The 18,707-nt window shown below is 56.4% G+C and overlaps 1 protein-coding gene across 1 annotated transcript in view; it reads left to right on the forward strand.

The window, feature by feature from the left end:
* The window catches only part of ADCY5 (adenylate cyclase 5), a 143,411-nt gene that overhangs the window by 10,661 nt on the left and 114,043 nt on the right, over positions 1–18,707 (forward strand). The window lies entirely within an intron of this gene.

Consider the following 18,707-nt stretch of genomic DNA (forward strand, 5'->3'; position numbering starts at 1 on the left):
GCCTACTGGAGCGAAAACGCAGGTGCAGAACTCTGTGGCAGACTCAGCCCCTAGGCCTGCCTGGGCCTCTCACGCCCATTTGCTAACATATGTTTGATGCGAGTAGAGTGGTTGCTGGCCTAGGAGAATTATGTGAAATTTTATTTATTTATTTATTTTTAGTTTATTTTATTGATTTTTACAGAGAGGAAGGGAGAGAGACAGAGAGCTAAAAACATCGATGAGAGAGAATCATCGACCAGCTGCCTCTTGCACACCCCCTACTGGGGATGTGCCCGCAACCAACGTACATGCCCCTGGCTGGAATCGAACCCGGGACCTTTCAGTCCACAGACCGACGCTCTACCACTGAGCCAAACCGGTTTCGGCAGAATTATGTGAAATTTTAAAAACCACAAATATACATATATTTTAATTTTTTTCTGCTTTTTTTTTTTTATCTCTGCTTCTTAAAAATATGTCACTTTCTATTTATTCCCTAGGTAGTGGCTCAAATATCAGCCAAAAGACTCAACTGCGTTTACATTGATTAGCATTTTATAGCTGACAAAGGACTTTACCACATGTGATCTGCTGACAGCCTTGAGGAGGTGATGGGTAAAGACCGGGCAGACACTGGCTTTGGGGCTCACTGACCCAGGGGCTGAGGGGAAAACCCTGGTTATATGATCCTGGCTAAGTCAACTAGCCCTTTCTCAATCAGTTTCCTCTCTGTAAAGTGGGGGTAATAGATTCTGACTGACAGGGTCTGTTGTTGGTTGGTCCAAACAAGTTAATGCATGTAGGGGTGCTCCTAGCTACAGACCTGTTTCAGAGAGGAGGAGGCAGAGGTTCATTGAGGTCACACAGCTAGTTCGTTAGCATAGGAGCTGCTATAGAAACCCAGATCTGACTCCAAATGCAGTGTCTGGATTTTCGCCGTGGGCCGGGCCCTGGTCCGCTCCGTGGTGCCTGCAGAAGCAGTAGAAGGCACAGCTGCTCTCCAGCAGTTGTCTGTTCCGTTTTGGAATGCACGGCTTTCAATGTGTGATGGCCTCCCTTCCCTCGTGGCGTCTGGCTCAGATCGGCACTAAATGACTTGTCATTTCCTGAGCCTGCAGTGATGCTGCGAGGGAAGGCGGCGCTGAAGCCTTGAGGGGGCACCTGGGAGCAGATGTTTACCTATGAGGAGCCCCTGAGTGGTTCTGTGGATGAGACCCAGCAGAGGGGGTCAGAGCGACATTAGGAGAGCTCAGCTCTGGGGTGAGGCTGCCTCATATCCAGTCAGGGTGGCGTACGTGGGCCAGGGGAGGTGAGGGAGGGGGGTCCTGGGGACACACAGGATCGCTTCTTGGTACATCTTGGAGGTCAAGACTCGGGGTATTTCTGCCAAGTAGCATCTAGTCTATAACGCAGTTTAGTGCTTCCTAGTGCGTTTCTAGGATGCGTTTTTAAACCCAGAACCATCAACTCCTCAAACGTAACTCAAATATCCTTCAGCGCTGCTTCAGACCCACTTCTGTCCCTTTCACTCTTCACGAGAAAACTAGGGAAAATGAAACTCCTCCCCAAGGGTCATTCCTTTTGCTAAGTGGATTTTCCAGGTTTTATTTTCACTTTTTTTGGGGGGTGGGGTGGGTGGGGGTAGTGGAAAGGCTATTTATTTGTTCACTTAACATGCCCAAGTCCCCAGTCTTCCTCTGGCCAAGTTCCTTTTCCTGAGGGATCCATCATCTGCATGACCGGCCCCAGGCAGGAATACCACCTGCAAAGGCCTTGGCCCTGGCCTCTCAGCGGCTGCAGCGCAGGGGGAGGGGCCAGGCTGCAGCCCCGTGGGCAGGGCAGGCTCGTGCCCCCCCAGGGGCCCTGCCTTTGTAACAGCTCATGCTGTGAGTCTAAATTAGAAACAGCCAATACGTTCAACAATAAAAATAAATTTAAAAGCATATAAAAAATAAATTAGAATCATCCTCTTCTTTTTTCCTCTGTAGCACTTATGCTGGTTTGTAATTTTATCTTGGTGGGCAATTTTATCTGTCAGTCTTTCTATTCAACCGTCAGCCCTCTGAGGGCTGGGGCCTTGCCTGTGTTAATACTAGATATTTACTGAATGTTATTGACTTTCTGACCTTTACTCGCCGCCGAGCACTGTGGGAAGAAGACAGGTAAGGTTCCACTAGGGGTTCTGAGTCTTGGCAGGGAGGGGCCCCTCATGGTGCTCTCGACCCGGACAGGGCAAGCTTGTCCTCTAGGCTGGGGGCCATGTGCATGGGGACCCCCGTCTAGGAAAGCATGGGCTTTCATTTTCATTCTCCTCCTTCTCTTGTTCTGAAGAGTCAGCTGGTGCCTGGAAGGACACCAGGGGCACCCATTTGCCTCCCCTCCTGTCCTTGCTCGCTCCTCTTCTCATCTTTCCTCTGATGTCCTTTCCTGCTCCTTGAGTCCTCCCCACCTCCCTCTTTCCAGGTGTAAAATGTGGGGAGAACTTCAGAGACTCACCTGGAGGCAAGTTCAACTGTAAGGACCATAAACACGAGCATGGATACTGCACAAATCCCGAAAAGCACTCCTCACTGTTTCCCAAGAAATCCCACGAAATAGCAGTTCCTGTGGCGTGTTATCAGTTCCCTCACGGTTGATTGCAGGGCGTGTGTCCGCCTCCGTTTTTCACCTCACATGCCCACGGTGGGCGGTTAACCTCCTGGGTGGGTTAACGTTAAGTAACCCGTCAGAGCTCAAGGTGTGGGACGTGATGACACAGGTAGGAGTTTTTACATAACCCCGTCTCCAGGCTCACCTGGCGCGGCCTGGCCACCAGCATTCGTGGTGTTCCCGGAGCCGCTGATGGGCACGGGGTTGAGAACTCCTGCCCCCAGCCTCCCTCCATCAGCAGAGGGATCATGCGGGTGACGCCGAGCCTGATTTATGGAGATATTGAAAGGCGAGTTTGTTTAAATGGGAAGGGTTTATGGCGGTGATTCAGGAGAGAATGATGGCCACTAAAAATTATTGCAGGCATCTAATAGGGGAAGAAAATTCGGTTGGTGGTTGGTGTATACAGTCTTGTCAGGCATGGCTGTGGCCTAGTGTATTTATGTCGCTCTTATCACCAGCAATTAGCCCCAAACATGGCTCAATAAGTGGCTCGGTGCAGAGCTATGATAACGGCAGGGACGTTTTAGGAAATGACTACACCGTGTGCCTCAGCTATCTCGGCAGAGCAGCAAATCTCACGACATTCCTGGCAGTCGTCAGCCACAAACGAGGGCCTGCGGATTGGATTAACCCTTCCCCGTCTTTTGTATGTGACACTTCGCTTTGCAACGGCAAGGAATTGTACAGACGCCTGTGGCCCGCCCACCTCTAGTGGTGTTCATTCGTCTGTGTCTTTCTCCAAGCAGAACAGTGTAGTGGATGCTCCATAAAATTTTTTGGGAGAATTTGCTCAAAGTTACACAGCAGGTAAACAGCAATGTCAGTCCAGTTATTACCACAATTACTTTTTCTGGGTCTCTTAAGGTCATGAAATATAGGCAAGAAATGATATAGCCGAAACCGGTTTGGCTCAGCGGATAGAGCGTCAGCCTTGCAGACTGAATGGTCCCGGGTTCGATTCAGGTCAAGGGCATGTACCTTGGTTGCGGGCACATCCCCAGAAGGGGGCGTGCAAGAGGCACCTGATCGATGATTCTCTCTCATCGATGTTTCTAACTCTCTATCCCTCTTTCTTCCTCTCTGTAAAATATAAATAAAATATATTTAAAAATATATATATATTTATTAAAAAAAAAAGAAATTATGTAATTAGCGGTTCCCTGTATGCATTTATCATTATCAGCACGTGTGGCGCAGACTGAGGTGATGTGCAGGGGTGGAGAGGCGTGGCTCGCACTCTGAAAGGGTTTCCTTCCTGTCCACGTTGAGGCCACTTCTTCCCTAGCATCAGGGCCGGAAGCACCAGGGTTCAGCTGCGGCCCTCGGGCTCCGCGGGGACCGTGAGACGCGCAGGGAGCTGGGGTCCAGCTGAGCACTGAGAGGACTGAGGAGCGCCCGGTGCGTGGGGCTGAGGCCTGGGGAGAGGTCCTCGGGGTACATCTTCCCCGAGTGACCACATGTGGTCTAGGATGTGGTCTTTTTTGGAAAGGGGTTATCTGGGGAGAATTAATTTTGGATTCCCGCTTTACGTTTATTTTTAAAGTGGAATATTTCCCCGGCATTGGTGACAATGGCCTAGAAAAGCCGGCTTAGTCACCACCTCCTGTCTTCTCCACGTGGGCCCCCGCGTGTCCCACCTGATGTCCATCGGGAAGGCTGATTTCAAGGTGTGTCGGCCTCTCCCTCCGGGGCCTCAGGGTGAGTTCCCTGGCAAACAGGTCTGTGGTCTGAAGTGGGATCTTCCTCTCGGGGTTGGGGGGGGGGGGTGAGGAGGGTAAGAATTTGGGGAGGAATGGCTGGGGCAGCCCCCTGGGAGGCTCTTCCCTTCTCCTGGAAGGCAGTAATGGCCTCTCGGCGAGGCCTTTCCGGGCCATGGCCACGTCTGTAGGATTAGTTCTCGCCTGCCTTCCCCGTAGTCTTTCATTCTTTGCGTTTGCTCTGAATTTTCTGAAAATAACAGAAAAATCACCTGAAGCCCAGATTTAAAAAAATATATATTTTATTGAGTTTTTACAGAGAGGAAGGGAGAGGGATAGAGAGCTAGAAACATCGATGAGAGAGAAACATCGACCAGCTGCCTCTTGCACACCCCCTACTGGGGTTGCGCAACCAAGGTACATGCCCCTGACCGGAATCGAACCTGGGACCTTTCAGTCCGCAGACCGACGCTCTACCACTGAGCCAAACCGGTTTTGGCTAAAGCCCAGATTTAAAGAACAGACCTGGCTTCTCTTAAGGGAACGAAAAGATACAGAGTGTGTGGCATCCCTCTTCCCCGGCCTGGAGTGGGAAGGGGGTCTGTGGACTGACCCTGGAGCTTCTGATCTGCGAGGAGGCTCGGGGAGAAAGGAGGAGGCCTTGGGAGGGGGTGTGGACAGAGGCACCAGCCGGCACACTTCGCTGGGAGCTGGGAAGAAGGGCCGAGTGTGGCCCTGGAGGGCTGTGTGGGGCATGTGCTCGCTGCAGGCTGAGCTGCCCACTCGGAGGCTCCCGTGGCCTCCACACCCTGAGCTGCTGTTAGCCTCATAGGAACAACGCTGGCCTGGGGCGCGCGGGCCAGCAGCTGGGCAGGCGGGCTGGGGTACCTGGCTGCACTGGGGTGCGGGTGGTCGTAAAGGGGGCAGCGGCTTGGAGCCTGGGGCTTCCCGGAGCTGAGAAGCCACCAGCTGGCCACCGGGTGGAAGGTGCCGCCCTGAGGGTGCCCGCGCTCTCCCACGTGCTGCTGTCCCGGTCCGGCTCCGCCCTTCCCCGGAACTGGAGTCCAGGTGCCTCTCTCTGTGACTGTCCTCTCTCCGGGCCCCTGGGAGGACACGCTTGCAGGAAACTACCGGCTTGGCCCGTGGGGTGGGAGAGAAGCCTTTGTGATCTCCCTCTGCCTCCTGGAGCTGGAGAGGCGCTGGGCCCAGCTCCTCTGGCTCTCTGTCGTCCCCTCCGTGCTCGGAGGTGTGGGACGGGCTGTGCTTTGGGAACAGAATCTCTGTTTCTTCTCTGCCCACCAGCCTCCCACTGTCCCGAGGAGCCCCCGGGGCCCGGGCGTGGAGAGAAAGAGGACACTTCATCCTTCCCCTCCACGGAAACCTACCTCTCTGAGCTACCCTGCCTAAAGCTAGGGCCACATTGCCAGTTCCTACCCATTACCACCCACAGCGCGGAGCACTGAGTAACTTAGTTGACGCTCCTAATCAACTAGTAGGTCCTGCGCTTATTTATTTGTTTCTGGAGAGTAATTTATGGACGAGAGCATGGAGGCCCGGCGGAGGTAAGAGGCTTGCCTGAGGTTGCACAGTTAGAGTGCTCACACTCTCAGCCAGTGCTCCAGCAGCAACCAAGCTGGTGTGGGTGAGAATTCCCCAGGAATCTATTTGAAAATCCAGTTCCTGGGCCCCTTGTCAGAGTCGGGTGCAGGAAATCCAGCGCAGACCCCGGGAATCTGCACCTTAAGGAGGCATCCCAGAGCTGGCGGCTCGTGTCCCAGGCACCCGGGCCTACCCTGTCGTGCCTTCCCAGGTGGGGAAGAACTTGGGGGCCGGCAGGGTCCCCGCTCCCCGAAAAGACGGGGAGCGTCCAGCCCCATGCAGAGGCGGAGGCTTCTGCTCTCACTTCGCCCAGGTGGGCAGGAGAAGGCAGAATGAGGTGCTTATAGACAGCAGGGAGGAGGGAGCTTTCTGCTGAGCCTGTGCCTGGTGGTTCTCAGAGGGCAGAGCTGGAGGAGGCTGTGGGGGAGGCAGGGAGAGGGGAGATGGAGAGGCTGCTCTGAGGGCAGGAGGTGGGAAGTGGCCTGGAGCAGGACATATGCCCACGGCCAGAGAGAGGAGGCAGACAGCGGGGTTTCCAGGGGGCTGCAGGGACACGGCTGTGACACTGCGGTGCCAGGCTGCAGCACGGCAGTCCTGCAGGGCTCTTCAAACTACGGCCCGCGGGCCACATGCGGCCCGCAGAGGAGTCTGATCCGGCCCGCCAGGTTTTTTGGGCAGTGAGCGCAGCCGAGGTGTTACAGTAGGAATTAGTAGTTCATATAGTCCGGCCCTCCAGCTCTCTGAGGGACCGTGATCTGGCCCCCACTTTAAAAAGTTTGAAGACCCCTGTGTCAGGGAGACATCGGCCTTGGCCTCCGTTTCCTCGTCTCTGCAACACGGAGCCGCTGACCCCCAAAGGTCCTTCCAGTGTGTACGTTAGCAGGTGCCGTGGGGGCAGATAAGAAAGGACTTCGCTTCAGAGGCTGGAAGAGGAGTTCTACGGAGACAAAAATGATACAATCCTGGGGGGTGGAGAGTCAGGTAGCCACAGTGCACGCTTCATTTTCCGGCCTTAACCTTGATCTTGGATCTCTATCCATGATCCCTCTGGTCCGTGTCCTTCCATCTCCTTGGACTCAGCATGTCCCGAGACAAAAGTCATCCCCCTCCCTCAGCGGCCTTTGCTTTTGTCAGTGTCAGTTTTCTCTCTGTCTAGGCACCGGTGTCCCGTGTCGTTTGGACTGGGTTATTTAACAAGTACCCGCCGTGTGCTAGGCACTGGGAAACCCAGGCCATGGAGCTGCAGACTGCCCGCAGGGGCAAACCTGTAAACAGTGCCCCCATGCCCCGGGCTCCGTTCTAACCGTGTCAGTGACGTCGGCTCCTTTGACCCCCACCACAGCCCTGTGAGGCAGGCACTGCTGTTGTCACCCCCATTTTGAGGATGACAGATAAGGGCCCTGAGACGTGGACGGCTCGGTGACGTGCCCCAGCTTACACAGTGAGCCGAGCAGCCTGGCTCCGAGTCGGGGCTCTTGCCTCCCACATCCGGTGCACAGATGGGCCTGGCGCTCCCTGGGCACAGCGTGGCACCTGCAGTCTAGCCGCTGGGGAGACAGAGTGCTGGCTGCACAGGAGGAATGGGGAGAAGAGTGGTGGCAAAGCGGGGCTGGCGAGTGGGCGGGGCTGGCGAGTGGGCGGGGCTGGGTTGGGAAGCGTATAGATTTCCGGGCCAAGGTGGTTGGTAGCCTTTTTTGGAGGCATTGTGGATCTCTAGAAGGTTCTTTTGTAGGAAAGTAAGGGGATGTGGCTCCAGTCTAGATTGTGGAGCCGGAGGGAGGAGCCTTCAGGGAAAGGGAGAGTGTGGAGGCTGCTGCCATTGCCCAAGGCTGGAAGGGGGTGGGGGAGGAGGAGGATCAGGGCCTTCAGACAAGAGGGGGCGGGGCCTCGGGAGCACCCAGGCCCCACCCCCTCTTGTACCCTGTTTCCCCGAAAATAAGACAGTGACTTATATTAATTTTTGCTCCCAAAGAGGCGCTAGGTCTTATTTTCAGGGGATGTCTTATTTTTCCATGAAGAAGAATACGGTACACATTTATTGTTAAATGAAAATAAAGGAAATTTATTACCTGTATACGGTACGGTAGTACGGTAGTTGTCAACACAAACTAGACAAACTGAATCCTACAGTATCAAGAATTTACTCATTTAGTCAATGACAATCATGTCATCATCTTCTGGAACATCATCCTAACAATCCAATTCCTGAATTTCCTGGTGAATTTCTTTTGACTCCATTTCTTTCAGAATCAGTGGACCTAATCTCTCATATTTAGCCTGGGGTGGGGGGGGGGCTTATTTTCGGGGGGATGCCTTATATTTCACTCAGAAGGAAACCTGTAAGTAGGTCTTATTTTCGGAGGATGTCTTATTTTCCGGGAAACACGGTATCTGTTAGTTCCTCCTTGCCTTGGCTGTGAGTGGTGCCAAGCCTCCTCCCTATTGCTCTCTAACGAGGAGACCAGCTCCCCAACCTCCGGAGAACTAGATATCACCTGGGGGTGGACCCCAGGGCCCTCCTTCTTTCTTATCTTTCCTCCGGCTTTAAATATCCCACGGCAGACTCCGCCCATCCAATTCCCGGCTTTGCCTTTGTCCGGGTGTGAAACACGCAAACATTCAGTGTCCTCGCTCCTTCTCCCTCTGGCACCCAGGAGCCTTCACCCTGCCAGCTCCTGCCCGGTGCCCAGAGATCTCAAGCTTCTGAGAACGTTATTTCTTTCCGGGACCCTGGCTTCCTGGCCACCCTGACCCCAGCGGAGTTCCCAATATGCCAGCCTCTACACTGTCCCTTCTGAGGGCCACCTGATGGGGGGCATCATTACCCTCCTTCAGTGCCCCCTCTCCCGACATTAGAAGGTCAGCGTCCCCAGGCAGGGACTCCTCCTGCTCACAGTTGTGTTCCCTGTGCCCGCAGGTTCAAATCCCAGCTCTCCCCGCTTCCGGCGGTGCCTCCTTGGCAGGCTCCTTGCCCTTTCAGAGCCTAAGTGTTCTCCATACTCAGAGACGGAGTCAGAATGGCTTCCCCACGGCTGTGTGGAACATTCTGTGTGGTAATACATGCGAAGCACTTAGCATAGGGACCGCCAAGGGAAACGCCCTCAGTAAATGGCCTGTGGTCTGCCCCAGCTACATATAGTTTGTACTTTCAAGTTCCCACACATTATAGGGGAGCTTAGCGTTTCTCTCTCAAATTGCGTTACCTCCCCCGCCCCTCCCCTAAAAAAAAAAAAAAAAAAAAAAAAGGCTCGGTGGAAGAAGGGCTAGGTCCTGGGTCCTGGGTGTTCACCCACCTTTGCCCCATCGTTATCCTGGCTGGTGGCCACCAAGAGGCCAGGGCAGACCCTCCAGAATGGACGGGCCAGCCTGGAAGCTGGGCCCAGGGCTTTCCTGGGGGAGTGCGAACCAGGGAGTGGCTGAGCCCCGTCGCCCTGAGTTTTGGGGCGGCTGCTGCTGAGGGAGGCTGCAGTGAGGTTAGGCCTGTGACCCGCATCCCCTCAGAGGGCTGGTCTAGAGAGTCTTTGAAAAGTTTTGAGAGGGTCACAACCACTGGGGAACAAGGGGGCACACATCCGCTTCTCCTAGATGTGCTTCCTTGTGTACCTTCATTAAGACAAAAGGGCAGCAGCGGACAACAGACCCACCCACGGACCTCCGGAGGCCTGGTGCCGAGGCAGCTTGGATCTGGCGACGCCTGCTGGAGGGAAGGCTGGAGAGATGTCAGCCAAAGACGAGGGGTCTGGATGGGGGCGAGTGACAGCCAGGACATTGGGTCAAATCCCTCGCCCCCAAGTGGGTGTCTAGGTGGGACAGAGTCCATGGGGGAGGGGGGGATTGTGTTGATTTCCAGAACATTCCCCGGCTGGCTGGACACAGGGCTGGCCAGCTGGGTGGACGGTTGGAGGACTGCTGGGAAGTGACCTGCCGGCTTCCTGCCCGTTCGTAATTTTGTGTGGCCCAGACTGGGCGCCCTCTCCCCAGGGCTGTTACCCTAACACTGAGCAAGGGCCCCCCTGTTCCTGGAACTGCACTCGGGCTGCCTGGGGTGGGGCTACACCAGAGCCAGAAATCACAACAGACCCTGACGCTGGCAGCCTGGAAATGGACCTTTTTTCCCTTTTGGCTAGATTCACATTTGGCATTTCAGGGTGCTGGCCCCATGCCCAGCTGCTCTGGACTTCTGCCTGTCAGCTCCTTTGAGGCTATTTTTGCCATTTATTTATTAACTATTATTGCTCCCCAGGACAGATGGGCACACACACATACTCACACACGGACATGTACACACACACACACACACACACACACACATGACTTCACGCCCTCCAACTTGGAGCCCATTGGCAAAGCCAGCCTGCCCCCACCAGGCTGACATGGGCGCAGAAGGGGGAATGACCGAAAGATGGCCCCTCCGTGTGAGGGTGGAGGAAGGGCTGTGGAGGTCCTAAGAGGCAGCCACCTCCCCTCCCTCATGCTTCTCAGAAAGAAAAACAAACCTGCTTCCACGGCGCTCTGTTCCTGTTCTCTCGTCCTCAAGGCTGTTCATCTCCGGGAAAAGCTTGTGTGAGAGGATTGTGGATCCTGCCTGGACCATCTTTCCGGAGAAATCAGCAGGGGTCCTGGGGAGGACTAAGGCCCTTTTGCTAGGACAAGGAGAGCGTAGTGGGGGCTGTAGGGGAGTCTATGGTGGGGGGGGGGGGTGCAAAGGCCTATTTCTCTGCCCAGCTCCACCAAGCCCCCATCCCCTGGAGCAGGGGTCCTCAAACTTTTTAAAGTGGGGGCCAGATCACGGTCCCTCAGAGAGCTGGAGGGCCGGACTATATGAACTACTAATTCCTACTGTAACACCTCGGCTGCGCTCACTGCCCAAAAAACCTGGCGGGCCGGATCAGACTCCTCTGCGGGCCGCATGTGGCCCGCGGGCCGTAGTTTGAAGACCCCTGCCCTGGAGGAAGGACACTTGGCTTCTGCCTTCAGGGGGCTCCCAGCCTGGTGGACAGCCCTGGGCTGGGGAGATGAATGGTTCTCAGTCCCCCACTCTGAGAGCCCAGGATGTCAGAGGACAGAGCTGAGTTGTGTGCACATGGCCGTCCACCATGCGACCCCTCTGGCAGCAGGTTGCTAGAAGCAGAGCCCAGACCTTGCCCCCTCCCGAGTGAAGGGCACTGGGTGGGGTACAGGGTGCACGTGTGGACCCTTGAGTGCCATGGGATAATCCCCACGCTCCCTTCCGTCTCGGCTCAGGGCCGGCCCATCTGCCCTGAGGCTGGGGTCCCGGCCACGGCCCCCTTCCAGGCCTGACAGCGGGGCTCTCAAAGGCCTGCATGGACCCAAAGGGAGACCAGAACGAACAGCAGGGACCTTCCACCCCAGCAGCCTGGGAGCCTTTCCCTGGGCACGTGAGAGACGGGAGTGGTGCTCCTGCCACCTGCAGGGCAGTGAGTGGGGAGACCTGGGCTGGGGCGGGGGGCTGTTTGTGAGTGGCCGTGGCGGTGACCAGGCCAGAGGGGGTGGCTCCCCGTTTCCCCCCTCTCAGCTGGCCTGCCCCACTGTCCTTCTTAAGGCATGTGCCATCTGCTTTCCTGGCCCCTGAGGGCCCTTCTCCTCTGCCGAGAATGTCCCACCAGATTGGGAACGCTGAGGGCAGAAGATGTTACCTCAGACTGGGAGCTTCCTGAGCAGTGGATAGGGCCCTTGTTCCCTCCGCTCAGGGCCCGGTCTCTGGCTGTGGGATGCAAAAGTGCTCCATCCTGGGCACCTGGGAAGCCTGGAGACAGGGCAGGAGGCTGCAGGTGCTGCTGCCGCAGCCGGGACAGGAAAGGAGGACCCCCTGGCCCGCAGGAGGGCAGAGCCAGGAATCACATCCCCTTAATCAGGCGTTTCCTGATAGATCCTCCCTTCCTCCAGTGGGTGAACAGACGTAAACCTCACCTGTGGCCAGACATTCTTGAGCTCTGAACCACCAATCAGCACCTGCCAAATACCCTAAGCCCCCCCCCTTCCCCCATTCCTAAGTCCCTAGGTCCCTAACCACCAATCGGCGTGCGCTGAGTGCCCTAAGCCCCGTCCCCTGTCCTTCAAGGTGCTTGTACCCCGGCCCTTGCTCTCTTCAGTCCCTCTCCCTGGAAGCAGCCGGCAGGGGTACTCTTCCCTCCAATAAAGCCCGTGTGTGTCCTGCCATCCCAGTCTCTCTATTTAATCTATCATTTCCCTCTACTTCCCCTTCTCCCCAGGGGTGGGGTAGGGATGGGCTTTATAGCTGGGGTGTGGGGTCAGGATTTCCCAAGCCCGATAGCCAGCTGAGCACTCGGGGTTTGCACCACGCTCAGGGCTTGAGTCCGGGAGGCGGGTGTGGGTGTGGGTGTGGGATGGGGGGGCAGTCAGGGAGGGCTGGGCTCGGGACTGAGTGCCCTCTGGAGCTGCTGCCTCGGGCGGCCTGCTTCTGAGCCCAGGGCCACGGCAGCCCTGGTGACTGGCCGGTCCCCTTCCTGAGAGGTGCAGGGGGTCTTCTCATCTGGGAGGTCACCCCCAGGAAGGATGTTTCTCCCCAGGAAGGACCGTTGGGAGGCCTTCACTGTTCTGTGCGTCCTGGCCAGGCCAACTCCTGCCAAACTGACATGAGTCTGTGTCTGTATCTTTATCCCCGACGGGAGAGCGGCTGGCTCCTTAGTTTGTGCGCTCGCCCCTCTGCCGGCGTGGCCACCACCCTTGGACTTTTTTTTTTAAGAGGTCAGTGCCCCTGCCTAGTCAGGTATTGCATTTTAAAATATATATATATTTTATTTTTACAGAGAGGAAGAGAGAGGGATAGAGAGTTAGAAACATCGATGAGAGAGAATCATCGATCAGCTGCCTCTTGCACACCCCCTACTGGGGATGTGCCCGCAACCAAGGTACATGCCCTGGACCGGAATCGAACCTGGGACCGCAGGCTGACGCTCTATCCACTGAGCCAAACCGGTTTCGGCAGCCCTTGGACTTTTGAGGCACCAAGGCCTCTAAGGGCTCCCAGCAGCCTGAGGAGGGACTCACTGAGGAGGGCCAGGCAGCCTGCTGCTGGGGGTGTGGCCTGGAAGCCATTGTCTTATGGGCGAGGAAGACGTGGGTCTTCATGGCTGGGTGGGGTGGAGCGGTGGGGGGGGTTTTGGGGGGGGTGGGAAGCTGGGGGAGTTGGGGGGGGGTTTGCAGCCCCCAGTGAGCTGAGCTGGCTCCCTCTGACCTGCGGCCCTACCTCAGTGGCCATGTGGAGGCGCTTGGGCTTGGCGGGCAGGCAGCTCTGAGCCTGACACCCAGCTCCGCCACCGCTTGTGGACTAGTTAGTTACCTTAGGCGAGGGACCGCCGCTTTCTGACCTCGGTGTTCTCCTCTGATCGCTTGGGGCTATTGCGAGACTCGCTGCTGACCTGTGTAAAGCACCCTGGCTCCCCGCTGCCTGGAATCCCACGGCCGAGAGAAGGAGATAGGTCAACTCCATGCCTCTCTCCTCTGGGCACCGTGTCCGCCCTGCGTTTTCCACGGTCTTGTATATTTTAACTTCTGGCTGCTCCTCTAAATCTAGCTCAGCGCTGGTGCCTCGCTGCCAAGAGCAGGGGAGAGCGTGAGGCCGTATTAGGAGCTGGGCAGAGGCACGGGCGAGCCCCCGCCGCCAGGAGGACGAGGGCCGTCCCAGGGCGGCCGTGTGCTGCCTCCCGGTAAAGACGGCTTCATCACGAGCTGATGTCTGCTGTGCCGGAGGGGCTGGGGGAGAAACATCTAGTAACATGATTACTACAGGAATAACAATAACAGCAGCAACACCAACAAGCTCACACGATTACCGAGAAGGCCGGGACTCAAGGCCTGGCTGCGGGCCAGGAATGTGGTTAGTGCCCAGGGGTGGCTGTGGGGCTTGAGGCAGCAGGAATGTGGTTAGAACATCAGGGATGATGGCCCTGGGGCTTGAAGGCAGCAGATTTCTGTCTTTTCACGCTCAACTCTCTCCCTCAGTGGCGGACGTCCCGGAAAGAGAGCCCGTCAGTGGGCTCGCTCTGTCCTGTGTGCCTCTGCCTTGTTCCCTAGCCCACTCAGAGCTCTGCGGGACTGTACCCACCCACCCTGGGTGTCAGCGTGAGCCAGGGTGCAGGGATCAGTTGTCCTGTGAGAACACCAGGGCTCAACCGGATGGCCACAGTGAACCACACCCAGACCAAGGACGTAGGACCAAGTATCCTAGTGAGAGAATATCTGTGTTGCCCAGACTGGCAGAGAGGCTCACATCATGTGACAGGGTTATGAAGGACTGCCGAGTTTGAATCCTGGCTTTGCCATTCACAAGCTGTGTGACCTCAGGGGAGTTCCCTGCCTTGCTGGGCCTCAGCTTTCTCACTGAGAAGTGGAGATAATAAAGGAACCTACCTCACGGCGTTGTTATGCATGCTCAAAGTACAGCATGGCACATGGGAAACCCCTGAGGGCCAGGTCTTTAATAATCACTATTTCCATAGGAATAATAACCATACTCTCAGCAACTTGGACTTTGGGGGTCTGTTAGGTGGTGAGTTGTTTCCGAAGTTCTGACCCATGGTACCTGTAGAAATAGGGTCTTTGTAGAGGACAGGGTTAGATGAAGTCATGAAGGAGACCCTAATGCGATGTGACTGATGTCCTTATAAAAAAAAAGGAGGGAGAGGGCCTCAGGAGCAGGAGCAGCAGTTGGGAGTGTCTGGGCGGGCGACCCCAGGCTGCGAAGGGTTCGAAGGGTTCAGGAGGAGGCTCTGAAGCCCCAGTATAGCTGCGGGGGGAATGCAGAAGCAAAGACCTGGAGGCCATCGTGTGCAGGCACCTGAGTCTTCCCATGTGCAGGGTCCCCTGTGCAGGCAGGAGATGAGGCTGGAAAGGTAACACAATCATGGCGGCCTCAAAAGCTGGCACAAGGCGTGTCTGTGTAATGGACATGTCAGGGGGTATCCTTTCAGATTTGTGGGCAAGAGTGTGTAGTTCAAGCTGCATTTCAATATTTTTTTTTTAATTAATTTTTTACAGAGAGGAAGGGAGAGAGTTAGAAACATTGCTGAGAGAGAGTCATCGATCAGCTGCCTCTTGCACGCCCCCTACTGGGGACGTGCCCGCAACCAAGGTACATGCCCTTGACGGGAATCGAGCCCGGGACCCCTCAGTCCGCAGGCCGATGCTCTATCCACTGAGCCAAACCAGTTTCGGCTCAAGCTGCACTTTAGAAGGGGGGGTTGACAGGGTGTTTATGGGGTGGGGAACATGCAGCCCTGGAAGTGGCTGAGAGTGGGAAGGAGGCCTGGGGTGGATGGGGGAGCATGGTGACAGAGGGCAGGAGGGGTGAAGGGAGGAGCCTGAGGCGGATGGGGGAGCATAGTCACCATGGAGAGGAGGGGTGAAGGGAGGAGCCTGAGGCGGATGGGGGAGCATAGTCACCATGGAAAGGAGGGGTGAAGGGAGGAGCCTGAGGCGGATGGGGGAGCATAGTCACCAGGGAAAGGAGGGGTGAAGGGAGGAAGCCTGGTAGTGACAGAGGGCAGGAGGGGTGAAGGGAGAGACATTTCTCTGGGACTGTGGACGGGATTTGGCAGGTGAGGAAGAGACAGTGAGCCAGGATGAAGGAAATGCTGCTGCTGTTCACAGAGAAGTGGGTGGGCCGTGCCCCCCTGGCCTGTGTGTGTGGGTGGGGGAGGGGCTGGTCTGCCACCTGTCTGTGCAGAGCCTCAGCTCTGACGGGAGGAGGCCAGGTCTCCTCCAGGGTCTGGCCTGGAGTAGGAAGGGGCAGAGGGATGCAGGACCTCCCTGGGGTCCCTGGCATGGTGGAGCACAGGCCAGGTGGTGAGGTGGCCAGCGGCTTTGGCAGCAATGAGTGCCAGTGTAGGGCCGGGCTCCTGAGGGCCTGGGTGCTTGGCAACTCAGACCTGCTGAGGGACATAGTGCCCGGGGCTCCCCAGGGACATGCGCCCCCTCTGATTCCTGCGAGCGGCTATCTCCGGCCCAGAAGGAGTCGGGACCGTGGCCTGTCCGGGGTCTGAACGTGCTGGAGGACCCCTCACCTCACTGCAGGTTCCTCCAGCACGTTCCGGGCGCCCGCAGCCATCTTGCCCTGCACGTTTGTCTTGTTTCCTGACTTTCACTTCAGAACGGATTCTAGAATGTCAGAGCTGGAAAGAACTTCAACTATCATTTCCAATGTTTTCCTTTTCCCTGGAAGGAATGGAGGCCCAGAGAGGGGAGTGGCCATCCGAGGTCACATGGCTAGTCTGTGGCTGAGTTAGACAGACCCACCTTCTGAACTTGACCCTCTGTCCTCTTTCCCATGCTGCCCTCTTTATTTGCGGGTTTCTTCAAAGTCAGGAGCTACGTGTCCATCCCCGGCACTCCGCAGAGAGGACGGAAATAAAAGGGTGTTGCCCGAACGAAAGGAGGGCAGTGCCTAGCACATGCAAATGTTTGTTCAGTTGGGGAGTCGCAGGGGGCAAGGGCTTAAGGAAATGTCCTCTGTGGGGCTGGGACGTCCTGGGCCTGTGAGGGAGGAGGGCTCACTGCTCTGCGGGCCTGGCCTTCCATCGGGCAGTCGTCGGCCTCGCTGCCTTGTTGGGAACAGGACTGAGGAGGAGGGGTGGGGGCTTCGCGTGGGCACCGGCTCCTTTTCTTCCCTGGAAAGGCTTTGCACGCCCCCGGCCCCAGATCATGCGTGGTGGGGCAGGGGAACGGCGAGGGACCATACCCTCCGGGGTGCTAGGCAATCAGGGATGTCCTTATTGGACGGGAGGGAACTGCAGAGCGCCGTGGGTGTCAGCTCCCTGAGGGAAGGAGAGAGTGCTAGTCGGTTAGGGCTGCCACCTGGATTTGGTGGCTTAAACAGCAGGCATCTGTTTTCTCAGAGTTCTGAAGGCTGAAGTCCAAGGTCAAGGTGCCTGCAGATTTGGTTTCTGGTGAAGGCTCCTCCTCTTGGCTTGCAGAGGGCTGCCTGCCTGCTGGGTCCTCACGTGGCTTTTCTTCTGTGCGTGAGCTTGGAGAGAGAGGGGTCTCCGGTGTCTCTTCCTCTTTTTTTTTTTAATATCTTTTTATTGATTTTTCACAGAGAGGAAGGGAGAGGGATAGACAGTTAGAAACATCGATGAGAGAGAAACATCGACCAGCTGCCTCCTGCACACCCCTCACTGGGGATGTGCCCATAACCAAGGTACATGCCCTTGACCAGAATCGAACCTGGGACCCTTCAGTCCGCAGACCGACGCTCTATCACTGAGCCAAACCGGCTTTTGGCTCTTCCTCTTTTTATAAGGTCACCAGCCCTATTGGGGGAGGACCCCACGCTTCTGGCCTCATTTAATCTAAATGACCTCCTCAAGGACCCATCTCTAACGACAGTCCCACTGGGGTTTAGGGTTCACACAGTTCAGCCCGTGTGGGAGGGTTTGTGAACGAGAGCTGTGGGTCTGCATCTCCTTCAGGTTCAGGTGCCCTGTCTGTGGGCATGAAGGGCCTGCCTGGGGGGGAAATTTGCTTAAAATCCTGAGGTCTCTGTACGTTTCTGTGAGAGAATGGTCGTGTTCCGTCATTTGTCTCAGACGAGGGGGCAGAGTCCGAGTGTCCCTCGTGCCGGCGGAATCAGGGCCAGGGAGGGCCATGGAGGCCCGCGAGGTCGGCCCTCTGCTGGGCGGCCCGGTTCCTTCCCCGACTCAACTGGACACCGTGTCCTGGTTATGGAGTCCTGGAGATGGAGACTCTGGCCTGTACCCCCTTTGGAGACCTGTCTGAGGAGACAGCAGGTCCCACCCTCTGGGACCACGCCATCACCCCTGCTGGCTCCTCCTGTACCATAACTTCCCGTGACCCTCCACTCCCTCTGTGGGGGCGCCCCCTCCCCCGGCTTCTCCCCTGGGCCCTGCATTAAACTCCCTGCCCCTCTGGAGGGGGGCCTTTGTCTCTGGTTTTTAAATATGAAACATTTCACAGTAGAGACAACAATAAACTTCCTTATATCGATATATTGTTCAGATGCAACAATTGTCAGGATTCTTTTTTTTTATCCTGCTGATGTTTAAAAGTGAATTTTGACCATGACATCAACGTCCCTCTGTATACTTCGTATGTGCTAGCATTCCCAGAAAAGAAAAAAGAAAAAAAAAAAATCCACACCCGAGTTTGATCTCTGCCACCCCAGGCCAGCCAGCCATACCCAGCTTCCTCGCTGTCTGGGTAAAATGAAGGAGGACCCAGAAGGATGAACGGTGTGATACGAAGGTGTCCGCGATGAGTCCCGCGGGCCCGCGTTGTGTAATTACGCGGTGTTCTCCTCGAGGCCACGGAGCCCGGGGGGACCCGGCACCCCCTCCTCTGGTCGCAGGAAAAGTAATCACCTTCTAAACGGTCCTGCAGGCGCTGGAGAGAGGCTCGCTGGTCCTCCCCGGAGCCGCCTCGCCCCGGGGGGACAAGCGCCCCGCTCAGAGAGAATCTGGGTCATTCTGTCTTGTGCCAGGAAGCCCTCCCCAGGGCTCTGGTGAGAAGGGCCTGGCCGGGGCGGCTGCAGCGCAGGGACACCTGGCATGGAGGCGGGCTCCTGGCAGTGGGGCTGGGGGAGGGGCTGGTCAGGGCTCTGTCCGGGGCTGGCTGCACCCTGCCCCCGGGTCCCCAGCTGAGCCAAAGGAGGTTTAATGATTCTGTCTCATTCCTCTCTTAACAAATGAATTTCTCTCCATCCCTTGGCAACCTAAGCTGTGTTTACAGAAAACATCAGAGTCTAGAATAAACAGTTCCTGTCAGACCTGAGGGCCAGTG

Source organism: Pipistrellus hanaki (genome assembly GCF_964339955.1).
Source record: "Pipistrellus hanaki genome assembly, chromosome: 2".
Classification (NCBI taxonomy): domain Eukaryota; kingdom Metazoa; phylum Chordata; class Mammalia; order Chiroptera; family Vespertilionidae; genus Pipistrellus; species Pipistrellus hanaki.